Below are 15,265 nucleotides of genomic sequence, written 5' to 3' on the forward strand. Positions count from 1 at the left end.
CTATAATTTATGTTCTGAAATTTTCAATCGAATCAGAATCGAAACTTTTCCATCATCGCGTCGTAAAAAAAAGGAAAAAGGAAAAAGAACATGTTTTTCCACATCGGTCCATTCGCAACTTTCAAATTTATTTATCCAAGCTGGGACAAAGAAAGCCGGGTTTTCGTCGCAGTATTTTACAATCACCGAGTTTCTCGAGGGAAAGTGGGGTAACGGGGTGGCTGCAATAAATTCCACCAGTGGCCGTCGACGACAACGAGGATCAGGTCGGTGATTACGTTCCACTGCCCCGTTCCCGTGATCGTAATACAATATTCGCATGCAAACTCGTTATATATGTTGCAATCATTAATTGAAATAATTTAAAAAAAAAAATTATTCTTTTTTAAAGGAATTTAGATTATCTTCTGTCGATATGAAAAAAAAAACACTATTTTTTTGTGAATTGTTATTTTTCTTGATAAAAAAGTCCATATTTCACATTTATAAAAATAAAATAGTTCAGTTGATTTATTCTATTTAAAATCAAAAATATAAATGAAGAAATATTAATGATAAAAATAAGAGACATATACTTTTAAGTTGAAACATAAAAATATACCATACATGGTATAATACGTATAATAATTTACAAATCGTGAAATTTCGTGAATCATAATAAATCAATCATAAAATTATTAATTAGTCATCAAATTTCTTTTGCATAAAAATATACGTTTTAATGTCAAAATGAAATATGGAATACCGTTAGAAATTTATTTTCTCATTATCTCGGAAAGATAATAGTAACTATACATATATACACATTCATATAATTTTCTCTCTCTCTCTCTCTTTTAGAAAGAAATCATATTCGACCTTCGCCATAAAGTACATATTAAATAGTATTTAACGATCAATAAATCTCATATATACTACATAAAAAATAATGAACAAAAAAATAGTTTTTTTTTTCTTTCTTCTTATCCCTTCTTCTTTTTAGTTATTTATCAATAAAAATCACTAAATTTCCAAAAAAAAATCTAAGTCACTTAAATATTATCGTTGATGTAAAAATAGTAAATGATAATAATATAATAAAAAGAAAAACTATGAAAAAGTAACTAACATAACCTATGAAAATAAGAATGAACAAGCACGCAAAGCTAGACAGCAGCAAACGTTGGATTATTGACCCTTAACAACGAGTTTAACGACACCGCGAGAAGCAAGCTGACAATTATGTCTCCTTTTTCAGGCATTAAAACGTTTCGTTTGCGAAGCGTCGCCTTTCCGTATGGCCAAGGGCAGTCACCGTTCGCTTGTGCCGTTTGAATGATAATCAACTGTCTTTGTCTCGTTCGTTCTTCGCGCCATTACAATAGCGAATGGTGGGGATAGGGCACAGTCACGCGACCTACGGGTGCGTTTCCATTAATTCTCTGCGAACGTCCTCACGAGTCCTGAATTTCGCGTTCGCCTTAAGCAAAATCGACTAGTAAGTTCGTACTCTTTTCTCCAATTGCTTCTCGCCCGTGTTAAGAGTTCGTAAATCGCTCGCGATCTATCGAGCCTGAGAATCGAATTCGTTTCTTTGCACGCTCTGGCGAGCACAAGAACGTAGTCAAGGTGTTGCTTCATAAATATGTGAAAAAAAAGAAACATATGTGGGTTCAGAGTGATTTTATAATCTTGATTGATTTGCGAGCTCGAACGATATGATGGATCGTTCAATCGTGTTATGGAGATATTGACGAGGAATGGAGGTTAAATGAAATGGTAGTCATGTTTAGAGTGTTTCAATTTTGTTCTAATTTATTAATCGAGTTATTTATTTGTTTATTTTAATACTCGTACTTAAAAACTTAAAATAATTTGTAACTTTAATTGAAAAATAGTATTTTAATCGATAATAAAATATTATAATATAATTATATTGAAATAAGCAAATATTGAAAATCTCTTAATGAAAATTCTTCAAAAAAATAGTTTTGATTCGTATAAGAATTGCCATTTATAATTTTTATTTATAATTGGAAATCTGAAATTTATGAAAGTTGAGATTTTAAAAACATAATATATACAAATTATTGTATATATTAAAAATATATAGCAATTCATATAATATAAACGAGAATTAATTTCGTATTTGTCTTGCAATAAACTAAGATTAATAATCTTCTCTATTTTATTATGTTATAATAATTCACATTAAATTTATTCTATAAAATTTCGCCATAAATAAAATTACTATTTTTAATGTAATCGAATATCGAAATGTTAATTGCTTACATGAATGCAATAATTATCAAGAGTTTTATAAATTTGATTTGAGGTTATATTTCAATTATATGAAAAAATACCAAATATAGAGAATATTTGCCTATTTTTACTAGACACTTACTTTATATTTGATTTAGATTACTTTAAATTGATTAGATAGTAAGATAAAATGGATTTTATTTACTTTTCTTTATATTTACTCAAAATAATTTCTATCTCCTATGCATTATATATGGGTATATGTAATTAACAATACATATATAGATAGATATACAATTACTACGTATCAATTTTCAGATAATTTTCATAAAGAGTTCGTGGAAAGCATATTAATCGCACATGATTAAAGCAGTGAATATATTAATTACGAACGATATCGAGTCGAATCCATTATACTTTCAACTGAATTAAGTGAAAACAAGATATAAAAGTTCGAAAGTGCATCGTTTTTCATAAATCATAATTCAATATTCGTAGAAGAACGAGAAAGTTCCCTTCTTTTTCATTACATTGATCGCATCTTATAAACTTCTGTTGTTCGCAACTAGTTCATCGGTGCAACCTGTAATCGCAGGATCGTGTGTGCTCATTTGCCTTGAAGGAATACGTGCGCTACCAATTAAATCAGGCTAAACTGAAGTCGGTTCTAAGATAATATCAAAATGACTTCTCTGCGCATTAACTAGCTCGATGGACACGATGAATGAAGCATAAATCAAAGTGAAACGAAGAGAAATAGATTATCGGAAGTCGAAGACTGACTATTGATTTCTGGGGAGACCAGGAAGTTTATTCATGGAAGAACAAGAAGCTTCTTCTTCGTTTATGGTATTACTCATAGGATATTATAAACAGTTTATAACTTGCAAGCAATTAATCTTAATAATGTGTGGATATTGTATATATCATTATGCTTATTTAAACATAAGAAAAACTTTATTTTGGATTATTTCGATTATTATTTTAATTTTTACAAAAGAAATGCATATAGATGTTAATAATTTTTTTTTAGAATTTTTTAATATTTAGAATATTGAAAATGTTTAAGATGAACAAAATGAATTCCATAAAATTAATAAAAAAAATTGAATTAATAATAATGTTGAAATTTCATTATTAAAAAAATATCCACAATTAAAAGAAAAAAACAACATCTGCAATAAATTCTTTTTAAAAAATTGAAATAATCATGAAAATTCAATTCAAATTGATAATAATCTTAAAATTTCTAAATCAAAAACTAATTTATTTGTGAATTTTTTAAGAAACGTTTCTAAAACTATAAAAATTTATTCAGTTTCAGTTTATCCTTCAGTTCCACAAATATTTCATAGTAAATAATTCAACGTAACTCGCACAACATGCAATCTCGATCATATTTATGATCACGCGAGCGAATCGAAACGTAGAAATTATCATGTTCGTGGTATCGTATTGAAAGTCCAAAGAAAAGAAGAGAGCTCCTATTTCCAAGAGATAGTTCGTCGGTTAATCGAGCGTGCGCTCGAATTCAACTCGACATGACATAACGATTCGCCGCCAATTGATTAAACTTAACGACGATTAAGAGAAGGCAAAATGTTGACATAAATTTCTATTAAAGGGTCATGGGACCGTGTGTAACTGCTGTCGCCAAGAAGCATCCCTGTTGGATTATATTCACTTTAAGGTTTCAGGCCCGATCTTTTTTATGGTTTTTTAATATATTATGATATATACTTTACTTAGATCAAGTGATTCTCAATTTTCCTTGAATCACATTTTTCTTTATAATTTATGATTCTTATATAATGTAAGATAAATTTAATGAGATTAATAAAAAAAAAACATTTAAAAATGTAATTAATAAGTTACAATCAATAGACTGAGTTTTTTTAAAGAGAGAATCATTCTATATTTCTTTTCTTTATAAAAAATCAGTATTATATCAATAATAGGACAAAATATAATATTAATTGAAATAATAAATAAATGCTAAAATATGGTTTAAAATATTAAAAAATAACGGCAAAAAATGAACTTAAATAATCCTTAAGGAAGTCGAGACTCACTGGTTGGGAACCAGGAACTTGATCAAACATACTTGGAAACTGTAATTTTAATTTTTAGGATGTGTTTGAGTAATTTAAAGGAATTCGAGTTGCTCGATTAGACTTGTCCGCGTTTCCTCGTTTGTGTTAATAGGAAGTAACTAACCAGTGGTCATTGGCCCAAGAGTTACTGGTTTAGGTAAATTACGAGCTACTGCTACCAACATGAATAGTTGCTGATTTAAGTACTAGTCGTGTTTAATGAAATTTCATTTTTGTCATTGAATAAATGTTCAATTTATCGAAATATGTGATAAATATAATAATAATAATAATAATAATAATAATAAAATAAAATATCGGAAGTCTGAAAGGATCATTCCACGTGAAAGATAACTTTCAACGTTTTACCAATGAATTAATATTATAAATAAATAAAAACAGTTAACATTTTTCACGTTTTACAACGGTGCCACGCTCGATAGATCTCGTATAATGAAAAATTATTATCGGCAATCGCATAATTCGTGTCGCTGCATCGGCGAAATAAATAAAAGGCAGGCGTGTGGAATAACCAGAGAGACGAATAACCTCTTCCGACTATTGCTCGTATAAATTGCAATTCGTGTGCTCTCCTCTTCGTCCTCCTCCTACCTTCTTTTTTTCATCTCTCTTCCGTTTTCTCCTCGGTCCAGACCTTTGTCAGTCGGTACCATACAACTCGAAATGCATAAATAAATCGAGAAGGATTCACGGACGACAGCAGATACGAGCGACCAAATCCGCTTAAATTCGAAAATTAAAAGTATCAAAATATTTGTTTTCACCCGATAAGCAAGATTATCATATTTTAATTGAACATATTTTTTTCAAAATGAAATTGTTTCGGGAAATTAAAAAATACTTGATCTTGATTTTCCACAATAATATAATTTTTAAAAATTATTTTCTTATATATTATTTGTAATTAATATAAGCTATATAAATTATGAAAAATGTAGATACTTTTTTTACTATCTTCATATTTTTTGAGGATTGAAAAAAAAGAATTCATTTCTTCATAAATTATTGATAATGTATATAAAATATTGATATTGTTTATAATAATTCATCTTAATATTTAGCTATAATTTTCATTTTCTTCTCAAGGAACAAATAGAAAAGCACGTATCAAAGATGATACAACGGAAACGAGTCGAATATTATAGAAAGAAGTTTGGAGGAAGGAAAGACACGATTGCAAGCTCGGATTTTTCTCAAGGACGTTGCAAGTCGAACGATACCGGTGTGTTTCGATCTTCAAGAGATAGGTACTTACGTACATACGTACAATAATTCCCTATATCCAAGTTATGCATGCGGTTTACCTTGTGACATCTCTTGGCTGCAGCCACGCGCCTTTCTAATGCGAATCTCGAACACGACGTAACTGCCTCGACTTATCTATCTACAGGGTGTTCCAAACGTAATCTTTTAAATTTTTCGTGATAAATTTATTATTTCTTATCATACGATAATCTTATTAAATATGTTAACCTCTTTAAGATGAAAAATTAATTTGTATTTATTTTGAATTTTATGTTCTTCTTATATATTTGTTGATTAGATAGATGTGTTGTATTATATCTTTGAGGTTAGAAATTGTAGAGTTTGAACATGTAATTAAAATTATTAATAATAATATATTAATTTATAGTAAGGATAAATTATTTTTTAATACTTTGAGTTATCTATTAAAATCCAAGATTATGGTTTATTAATCGATTTTAATATTCCTTTAATATGATATTTATTAATGCTAAGATTGATAAATTATAGGTTGAATTTTATATTTCCTACAATCAGATGACTTAATTTATAAAATTTCTTTTGTTACCATTATAAAAAGAATTTATTGGTATTAATTAGTTGAAATATATCACTTGTAAAATATTAGCATAGCAATATTAACATGTATCTACTATTTTTGCACGAAGATAATATTAATTTATCATAATAATAACTTTTCTTTTATATTATTTTATAAATAATTTTATATTATAATAGAGATCTATCTAACTGCTATTACTATAAGTTTAATACTCCATAAATTTCACTTTCACAAATTATCAGATAATCTATAGTTCATAGCTTATATTATAAACTTAATATAAATTTATAAATTATCATTAATTAATTCAACAAAAGAAGCATCTCTATCTTATTTATCTTTTTGTTAATAAAAGTACACCAACGCAAAAAATTATAATCTTTACTCATGGAAAATTAACATATTCAAATGTTCTCTCACACATGTCGATAAGTGAAACACGGAAATCTTAGATTAGGAAAAAATCTCTCAAAAGAAATATGAAGAAACTGAATGCAATATATATCTTTTCTCGATGTAACAAAATCGGGGAATGATCTAAATATAGATTTTTGTACTTCATAAAACTAATGCTAATTGCAGAATTATTCAAGGATTCGAATCACACAACAGTTTGAAAGCAGAGACTTTGGTGCTGGCTTTCACCCTCGTTTGGTGAAACTTCTTTATAGAATGCTAATGAGATGTTAGAATTGAAATATTCTTCATTGATATTGAAATATATTAACATTCTAAATCTGATAATTCAATTCTCAATTATATTATAATAATTATATAAGAAAATATTTAGATATCTATTTTTCTAATGAAAAAAATAAGATTAAAACTATCCTTAATTCTATTTAGAATTCTGACAATGTATATTTTCTAATACTATATATTATTGCAGAAAATTATTTCTAAATTAAATCTAAATAATTTTAACCAATTAATTAAAAAAATAAATATTTTCCATACACTTTTTGACTTTAAAACAATTAAATATTAAACAAAATTACATAAATTTTTCGATTATTTTTATCATTTCTATCATTAAATATACAGTCAGGAAAAATAATTAACTTAAAAGAACAACAGTATGCATCCTAATCGACCATAAAAGCCTTTTAAATTCTTTCAACCTATTCATCGCGTGAAAGTGAAATAAGTAAATAAAGAAAAGAAAAAGTTATTTCTCGAACACCAGATAGGTGTATACCCACGTAGTTACGTGGGATTAGAGACACGTGGGCGTGCAAGGTATCTCGGAAGCGTATTAGAAACGTCACCTAGCTAAGAGCAGAGGCTCATTAACCTGTGTGCACCACACAGTTGGCCAGGTGGGACGATATGCGGTAATTAGAAAAATAACACGATCACATGCATCAAGTATGAACGCATATGTTTCGACATATTGTATTAATCCTCTCTTTTTTTTTTTCTTGTGATCCTATGAACTCTTGCCAGATGCCAGAGAAAATTTGAAATGATAGAAAATGTTAATATTTCCATAAGGCAAAAATTGGATAAATATTATTTGAAATAAGTTGAAGCAATCATCAATCCGTTTTTTTTTTTTTTCATCCTATGAACTTTTAGGAAATGTCAGAGAGAATATGAAATGATAGAAAATTTAAATATTTCCATAAGATAAAACAAATAGATATAAACAAGAAAAATTGAAATATTTTTATAAGCAAATATTATTTGAGAATATTGTTTTATTTAATATTTTACTGTTTACTATTTATCGATTTTGATACAAATAAAATATTTATTTTCCGTTTAAATGAAACGCAATTCAATAATTGAAAATGATTATATACTTACTATTTTTCATTTTTTTATTCCTTGCACAGGAAAATAGATAGAATTTTTATATACGTTATTAAAAAATAATTTGATTTTAATATTTATATTTAAAATACTAACTTCTTTATTAAAAAGTTAAATTAAAAATACAATTTAAAGGGAAAATTCATTTGTAAAATCTCGAATGTTGCTCGAAGAAATAAAAAATGTTTATTTCTATTCACTTATTTCAGAGATCTATTTTTCTACAGTCTTGTTTTTTGAAACTTATTCACTTCTTGCGTAATATTGTGTATATTTTTAAATAAAAAAAAAAAAAAAAAAAAAACGCAATACCGTGTCAAGTTATAAAAGACTTTTCATTGAGAGACCGATTCTTTTTCTAGAAAACTATTCAAGTGGGCGTCACTAGCTATTCACTTTTATAACATCCTATGAGAAATATTATATTTTATATATAGAATAATTCTCACTGGTAAGAAGCTAGAGTTGAAATTAAATGAAATATTTATGCAAATCTATCTGTGTTCATTGAATCGAAACTATAAACTTTAATCGCGTAACTTCATAAAATAAAATAAGATGTTAACAATATGCGAAACGAATGGATATCCTATTGAAATGGATTTGAAAGGTGTTAAATTGAAATTTCATTTGTTCGTGAGGATATTTAAATTTTATAAAAGTATTTGTTAATAAATTACAGACATTAAATGAATATTAAAATAATAATCAAAATATATTTTGATTTAATTATTTGAAGCAAATAAAAAAATTAAATCGAACTTCGTTTAATATTATATATATTATATATAGGCTAAATATTTATGTAATTCTTAGTGCAAATAATTTTTTAAAAATCGAATTAAATTATACAAATATAAAATAAGAAATTTATCATATACTAATACGAATAATAAAAGACCTAGATTTTTCCTTATATCTCAAAATCAATGAACCATTCCCCTCATCATGATGGATGACAAGCAAGATAAATTATATCATAATACCTAACATCGATCACCTTATTTAGCACATAGCATTAAACTACGAATGACACAAATTTTATATCAATTAATTACAAGAGACTTTACATCGATATAAATTAGCAATTTTATCGAACGAGACTTTACCCCCTCTTTTTCGATATAAATAATTTATCGATCAATTAAAAACAAAGAAATATATTTGATATATCAAAGAACTAAATTCCACAATTAAAATCGTTAATCGATCCATCGTGCACAAATGCAAGGATCAAATACAGGCAATTTAGTTTCTTCATCACGGATGAGAAAAGATTTTATAGAATTTTTTAACTTTAGACGAGCTAAGCGAACGGATCTCATCGTTGAACGCATCTAACAATCTTATTCTTGCTTCGTTTTCCTTCTATTTCCTGAACAATTTATTCTCTTGTATTCCCTGGACACAATCCACGTTCCTTTAACTTTAAAAACGTTTTCAAAATTCTTCGCGCAAGGGACGTCTTTTTTAGTGGACCAACCTCCGAGTTTTCCTGAGTCAAGTTAATTCAATTTGCTTGACTCGTCTTGCGAATTTGACTTTACTATTTTTCGTTATTTATTCTCGAATATTATTGCGTAATATTCTATGTAAAAGTGCTAATATATTTCAGAATACAAAATTATCAAGGAAATTATTACTTTTGAACGGTACTTTTGACTATTTAATGGAGTTACTTGCGTTGGGAATAAAAATTACTAGATAATTTACTTTTAATGCGATACGCGAAAAATATTCATTTCATTCAAACGCGGATATATTTGAGAATAAATCATTGGAAATAATATCTTTCATATGTTGTCTGAACACTATGTTTTGAGAGTGAAATTTATCGTCCAACAGTCTATGAATTATTATTCATTACTACACAAAAAGTAATTCTCAACCAGCATAGTTATTTATTTCCATTTACATATGGATATATTTGACGATAAAATTCTCGAGAATTCATCTAAAAAATTATTTTGAAATTAATTATCCAATAATAATTTTCACTTTCACAATGTCTACTAAGCAAAGCAATTCTCGAGAGTAATTATTAAAAATTTCTAGATCGTTACACGGAATTATATTTTTTTACTACATTTAACATCTTCTCTAATAATTAAACAACTATTTGTGTAATAATAATTGAGAAAAGCTCACCAATATCGAATTCGCCATCCTCAAAATTACGTACTAACAAAAATAGGAATTTTAGTTGCGACACGTATTCTAGTATAAAGCTTGCTTGGAAGAACATTGTTTTCATTAATAAAAGGTTAAAATTAAGCCAGACCATTGAGATAACTTCGGATTAATTCCAAAATAAAGCTGCAAAATGGGTCATAAAAGAGAGGCAGTTTGTCAAAGACTGGCCAACGAGAGAATTATTCAAGAGAATGCATACAGTCTAGTTTGGCCATGCATCAACTCAATGCTAGCCTGATTAATTGTTCTAAACTGTTAGGGACCACTAGAATTCGTCGAGGACGCTTGTTTTAGGAACAGTTTGAGATCAACCTTGTAAGATTTCAATAAGTAACCAGTAATAACTACAATAATCACATTATAAACCTCTATAAAATCCAAATATAAATGTTTGTTATTTATTTTATATATATACTTTATCTGTAATTCAATTCTTCTTTTATAAATAAGGATTCATAAATTGAAATTTATAAATTGAATTTTTATTGTAGTATCTTTACAATTTGAAGTAATTATATATTGATGATTCTTAAATGTTCTATGTTCATGTTAGTGGGAGAATCTATATACAAATATAAATAAAAAATGTCATATAGAGAATTCAAGAGGAGCCTAATTAGTGTAAGTCACATTCTGTGAACATAACTTACATAATTCAAGAATCTCTTTTTTATAAAAATTATTATTATTACATTATCATTTAACTACATTTAATATATTAATAATATAAATTATTTTTAAAGAAGGTGATTATTCTCCACGTACTGATATATCTCAATTTTGGAATTATGATAAAAATATGATCACCCTATACATTACCATTCAATGTCTTTTATCTTTCAATTGCTACAATAACTTCAATTGCCTCGAATATCTCTTGCAATTGAAAAAATATAAAGCTTGATACAAAGTTTATTACATATTAAATTTTATTAATCCTCTTTTACTCGAAAATTTTGATAAGACAAAAAAAAAAAAAAAAGAAGAAATCTTCATAACTCGACTCTTCTTTTAGAGACTCGAATTACCAAGATTCGACCGTATAATTCACGATTGTCTCGAGTGTTTCAACACATTTCAGTTAAAAGGACATATAAACGTCGATTACACGGTGAACCCTTCCAATTATGATACACGAACGAAGCAAGGCTAAATGGAGAGAGAGTTTCATTTCACACCGAGTTATCGATATTTGATTCAGTGTGAATCCTGAGGCTTCGCGAATCGGCACGTCGGATGTATCGTAATTGAAAGGAAGTATTCCGTGATGGGTTTGCGGTAATAGAAAGCGCGCCTCCTGTTCCATGAGGAAATACAAGTTGTAGACAAGATTGAGGTAAAGTGTTCCGCGCGCTACTTGGTGCGTGACCATTGGAAAAAATAGTGTGAAATTATGCTTTCCAACAATGTACGTTTCTGAGTTTCGAGAACAGTGTTCCATATATATATATATTGTTTTTACGTACTTTGTGATTTGTTTGCGAAAACGTGACACGATAGTAATAACAATATGGGGGAAAAAAATCTAAAAATACGTATTTATTTCCTGTTTAAACCGAGAATATTTCTACTACAAGATATTCTAAACTTATTTTATTTGCATCTTTAACACGTTGAAATCATATAAAAGATTCGAAAAAAATTCATCGATATTATTTCAAATATCTGATATAGAGATATAGAATTGAATGTAATAAAAATATAATACGCGTGCTATTGGAATAATGAAAGATTTCATACACTACTTTATGTTATTAGATTGAATTTCAACAATTTTATTGTATAATCATTTTTTTTATTTAAAATATTCATTCTCCTGTTTATTAGTGCTCCCTAGGAACAATGTTACTAGAATATATTTATTAGTCTACCTTATCGACTGTACCATATAACCTAAAAAAAAATCATAAACAACAGAAATATTTACATTTTATATGGATAAAATTACACTTGAAAATAATTTACAAAAATATATCAAATAATCAATTTCACTGATAAATAACGTATTAACAAAAACGTGTCACATATTATTGATCTATCTTCGCGTAACACGCGATTCAATAACTTGAGTGAATAGTTAAACGAACTGCACAAAACAGTAATTGAACGAAGTGGCCAGGACACAGAGAGGAGAGCAACAAGTGCGTGAAATTGTTACAATGGTAAACGACGAAGCGTGAATCGGTCAGCTAGACAGTCAGGCGGCTCATCCTGTCGTACCTTAATCTTGCATTGTTGCTCGCTCTGTTTGCCAACGCTCCGGCAAATTATGCAGATTGCTCAACGGTCGAACGACGTAGACAGAAACGGTTTTCCTGCGTCCACCGCGTGGTGAACGAAGCACACAAACACCGATTCGAAGGATTCGAGACGAAAATAGTGGCGCGTGCGAACACATGTTAAATATTAAACAGCCGCGATGCAAAAACGGAACTGGCCCTCATGCGTCAATCGTACACGATCGCTTCTTATTCCAGTTTGTTGACTGGAAGACAACGAGTTAACCTTTTCGAGATAATTTTTACATTTTATTAATATTGACGGTAAATAATTTCCAATTAAACGATCGATTAATTTTTTTTTCTTTTAAAATTAAAAGAAGAATATGAATATAAAACTCAACTTTTTGTTTCATTAAATTTGTACAAATTAATAATCAACTCTTATGCAGAGAAAAAAAGAAAATTAAAAAATTTTCGAATCATTATTATAATAATTATATATATACAATTATTAAACGATTAATACAACTACATTTTCTTTTCATTTTTACTTTGAATTTACTGCAATCTATATCATTGTATATATTACATTCTATGTATTATGCAAAAGTATTATTTAGCAGAATTTGAAATTTTTGGATCAAGTCCAAGAATTTGGCAGAAGTGTAAATTACTGCATAAGAATAAGGAGCAGTCCTTGTTCCGGAAATTAGAACGTGCATCGAGATTTAGAAATACAGAATAATATCTGTTTCGGGACAAATGACAAAACGTCGAAAATTGGAACTGGATCGATTTCCGAAAAGATATCTCTTCATCATCGGGGTGTACGTATCGCGCATCAAATGGCCGATAAAAGCGGGATCCGCATTATCCACTCTGGACCCGCATAAAAGACTGTAGAAAATACGCTGGCCTGGCCGGTTTCTTTCTCCTGTTGGGCCGCACTGTGCAGGACTAACCCACGTTTCGAATAATAAACTGGTTTCGAAGTTCCGGTTTTCCATCTTTCTTCGTCTCAATACTCCGGTCCGGACCAAAGAATCGCGCGTGCGCGAACCTTAATAAGGCAACGAAACCTTTATGCTCATACATGGCGAGACTAGGCAACCGGTATTCTCTTCTCTATCTATCTCTCTAGTACACATTCCAACGTGGAAGAAGCATCCTCCTCTCCTTTTCCAGTATAAGCGCGAGGGGATCGATCGAGGGGAGACCTATTCGACGATATCGATCAGTCTGAATCGTACGATGACGGGCGTCCTTCCTCTCCTCTGTACGTATATATAAACCGTTGGCTAGATCTTCGAACTCGACCTCTCTCGTAGGTTAAATACCCAAGTATATTATGTTGCGTTGAGTTTACATTGTAGGATTTAATAGCTTGGTCAATGCTTCGTCGAGTGATCGTCGTTAACCTGTTCTTAGAATTGGCGATATCAGTTGTAAGATCTCGGCGTTAAGTATCTACGCGAATGTCCCTAGATAAAAAGGAGGAATATATATTCGCTGCTAGGGATTTTCTAGGAACTTTAGATAAAATAATTCTAAAAAATTCTAAAAGTAAACATCGATCATATTGTGAGAATCCTTTACAAAATGATTTACAATTTCTGTGTAAATCAATACTTTACTATTTATCATCATCGTGATAAAAATTAATACTTAATACTCCATGGCAAGAATATAGTTACAAATACCAAGCCAAAAATATTCCATTATCCAACAAAATTGCTCTGACAATTTTTACAAAATCCAAATATCGCATTATCAATTACCAATACTTAATACCAATATTTACGTATTATATCGCCTATCATCATCGTCATCGATAGAAAAAAAAAAAACTTGAATACTCCATGACAAGGAGCGCTCCAATACCGACCTAATGCGCACGAATGCGCGCACATCATCATCATCATCATCATCATCATCATCATCATCATCATCATTATCATCCTTCCAAGAATGTTCCATCATCTAACAACAGGCTATCGTTCCCATCAAACCCACGAAACCCCTACTCTCTCTAAACATCAATTTTATCTATACATGCATATCGAGTGACGCATTAAAATTCCGTTACACGTTTCTTCATCATACGCAACGGCCGATCGAACACGAAAGAAAGAAGGAACGAGCAAACAGCACGACACATAGTGTCCAGAGGAAAAGTAAGACAAGAAGAAGGCAAGAAAAATCCTCCACGGTTCGTCGCGATACCCTCCCCCCTCCTCCTCCTCCTCCTCCTCCTTCCTCTCCGCGTAAGCGTTGCTCGATCAAAGACAATGGAAACTGGAAAGACAATCGAACGTCAAGCCCGTGGAAGCCTTTCATTGCCCAACGCACACACGTTCGCACACGAGAAACCCACCGTATTGAAATTCAATCGGGCTGCCGCATCTCGGATGCCTTTGTCGTCCACGTCGTAGGCCGCCGCCGACACAATTTCCGTTTCGTCGACGAGAATTCGAATGCCGAGTTTCCCGCTCGTTTCCACGATCCACGCCACGTTGGAGAACTCGCAAATCACCGGACCAATTATCGTCGTGTCGTGGAATCGCTATCGAGAGATCTTCTTCTCGTCCAACCGTGAAAAATCGGTTTCTTTTCGAAAACGATCTTTTAAATATCGAAACGCGTGCTCGTTTTATCTCCATCTATAGAATGGATCTTTTTTTTATTAATTATTACTTAGCTTTATGCTTTTAGATAATTGTTGAGATCTCGTTGAACGTTTGAAAAAGTTTGAAAGCAGTCATATTTTTTTTTATAAAATAAATAAAAAATCATTTGTTATGAATAATGAAGATAATGACTTATTATGATCGATTTTTAATGACATTGACAATTAGAATAATTAATATCTCGTT

The 15,265-nt window shown here is 29.7% G+C and overlaps 1 protein-coding gene and 1 long non-coding RNA gene across 4 annotated transcripts in view; one reads left to right on the top strand and one right to left on the bottom strand.

Annotated features, from left to right (window-relative positions):
• LOC122719196 (probable serine/threonine-protein kinase dyrk2) overlaps positions 1 to 15,265 on the bottom strand; it is a 173,148-nt gene that overhangs the window by 12,182 nt on the left and 145,701 nt on the right. The window lies entirely within an intron of this gene.
• Positions 1,523 to 4,078, top strand: LOC122719199. Its single transcript, XR_006347534.1, has 3 exons — positions 1,523 to 1,758; positions 2,560 to 3,090; positions 3,560 to 4,078. It is a non-coding gene; the product is annotated as an uncharacterized LOC122719199 (long non-coding RNA).

The sequence above is a fragment of the Apis laboriosa genome, unplaced genomic scaffold (assembly GCF_014066325.1).
Source record: "Apis laboriosa isolate Shangri-la unplaced genomic scaffold, ASM1406632v1 scaffold70_cov154, whole genome shotgun sequence".
Taxonomy (NCBI): domain Eukaryota; kingdom Metazoa; phylum Arthropoda; class Insecta; order Hymenoptera; family Apidae; genus Apis; species Apis laboriosa.